The sequence below is a fragment of the Schistocerca serialis genome, unplaced genomic scaffold (assembly GCF_023864345.2).
Source record: "Schistocerca serialis cubense isolate TAMUIC-IGC-003099 unplaced genomic scaffold, iqSchSeri2.2 HiC_scaffold_604, whole genome shotgun sequence".
In the NCBI taxonomy this organism is placed as follows: domain Eukaryota; kingdom Metazoa; phylum Arthropoda; class Insecta; order Orthoptera; family Acrididae; genus Schistocerca; species Schistocerca serialis.
In genome coordinates this window covers 62,501-65,000 of record NW_026048195.1, presented here as the reverse complement: position 1 = coordinate 65,000, position 2,500 = coordinate 62,501, and positions in this window count along the sequence as shown.

Sequence of the window (2,500 nt, the reverse complement as noted above, 5' to 3'; positions counted from 1 at the left end):
TGCGCCGGCGCGCAGCTGCGCCGCCTGCCGCCTCCGTCGGCCGGCGCGCCTGCCACTGGCCGCCCCCACCAGCCGGCTGTAGCGCGTGCGCCCACGCACCGCGCGGCCAGCACGCCGGGAGGCCCCCCCTCACCGGCCGGGGACGGTCCCACCCAGCCACCGCCGCGTATCGCTTCACACCCACATGCCATTCACGTTCGTGGGCATGGTGGGTATCGCTGAAACAACCGGTTGGTAGCTCAACCGATCGTCGCCATCACTGATTCACCTCTAGCGAGAACAACCGCACCACAACGGTTTACCAGTTCTTCATTTGCGTAACGTCACCAGCAAACGTAGACGTCCATCGCCATTTGCAAATTCAACGATTGTTGCATGCCTGTGTCAGGTGTCACGACACACTATGTCTGCCCACATACACGCAACAACATGTGCACGCTTCGCGAACACGTGGAAGGTGGCCCCCGTACGTATGCGATGTCCATTGCGCGAACGACTGTCAACCGGCCTCTGTCGCATGTCGCAGATGTGGAACGCAGTGCACCATGCTATCACGGTGTGTGAGAAGAGACGACTACGTCTGACAACACGCGCCACTACATCAACAGACGGCTCATGCTGATCGCCATCCACGGCATACCATACTTCAATCCAGCTCTTATAGGGAGACGACACGTAGCTGAGTGCACAATATTTGGACCGTATGGTTCGCCGTTGTTGGCGCAGTCGTGGTACGGTCACACATGTACCACGATGTATCATTCAGTACATGAGGACCAATGTGCAGTACAGTGTGTGATTTGGACGTACAACATCAGCGGACAGTTGACACAAGCCGTACCACAACGTAGGCTGTGCTTCGCCATGCGAATGCCAATGAACAACTGCGAAGGGCATTGAGCATGTACGTCCTGCTGCCATCCGCATTACAGTGTATAGCTGCAAGGTGTTTAACATGAAGCGATACTCTGGGGACCGGGCAGTGCGAGTAGCAAACTATATTGCGGGGGTTGCAGTTAGGCAACACTACACTAATTTAACGCGTCGTATGACAATTACAGAGCAGGTTAAGGCCCAACGTGTGTTGGGTTAAGGTACAATATAGGTTAGGTTAAGGTACAATATAGGTTAGGTTACGGTACAATATGGGTTAGGTTAAGGGACAATATGGGTTAGGTTAAGGGACAATATAGGTTAGGTTAAGGGACAATATGGGTTAGGTTAAGGGACAATATGGGTTAGGTTAAGGGACAATATGGGTTAGGTTAAGGGACAATATGGGTTAGGTTAAGGGACAATATAGGTTAGGTTAAGGGACAATATAGGTTAGGTTAAGGGACAATATAGGTTAGGTTAAGGGACAATATAGGTTAGGTTAAGGGACAATATAGGTTAGGTTAAGGGACAATATAGGTTAGGTTAAGGGACAATATAGGTTAGGTTAAGGGACAATATAGGTTAGGTTAAGGGACAATATAGGTTAGGTTAAGGGACAATATAGGTTAGGTTAAGGGACAATATAGGTTAGGTTAAGGGACAATATAGGTTAGGTTAAGGGACAATATCGGTTAGGTTAAGGGACAATATGGGTTAGGTTAAGGGACAATATAGGTTAGGTTAAGGGACAATATAGGTTAGGTTAAGGGACAATATAGGTTAGGTTAAGGGACAATATAGGTTAGGTTAAGGGACAATATAGGTTAGGTTAAGGGACAATATAGGTTAGGTTAAGGGACAATATAGGTTAGGTTAAGGGACAATATGGGTTAGGTTAAGGGACAATATAGGTTAGGTTAAGGGACAATATAGGTTAGGTTAAGGGACAATATGGGTTAGGTTAAGGGACAATATGGGTTAGGTTAAGGCGCAATATGGGTTAGGTTAAGGCGCAATATAGGTTAGGTTAAGCGACAATATGGGTTAGGTTAAGGGACAATATAGGTTAGGTTAAGGCGCAATATGGGTTAGGTTAAGGCGCAATATGGGTTAGGTTAAGGCGCAATATGGGTTAGGTTAAGGCGCAATATGGGTTAGGTTAAGGCGCAATATGGGTTAGGTTAAGGCGCAATATGGGTTAGGTTAAGGCGCAATATGGGTTAGGTTAAGGCGCAATATGGGTTAGGTTAAGGCGCAATATGGGTTAGGTTAAGGCGCAATATGGGTTAGGTTAAGGCGCAATATGGGTTAGGTTAAGGCGCAATATGGGTTAGGTTAAGGCGCAATATGGGTTAGGTTAAGGCGCAATATGGGTTAGGTTAAGGCGCAATATGGGTTAGGTTAAGGTACACATTGTTGTAAGGAAAGGTGTATTGGGGGGGGGGGGGGGGGGGGGGGGCGGCGGCGGCGGCGGCCGGTTTGTTGATTGTGATTATAGTAAGTGGATGCCTGCGGCATCATCTGATTTGCCACGTCAGGATGCACCTTTGGCTCATGACAGGCGGCGCTCTGATTCCATGCTTGTGGCAGACCTGTGTCTTTCATTCCTGCCATTGTTTGTGTG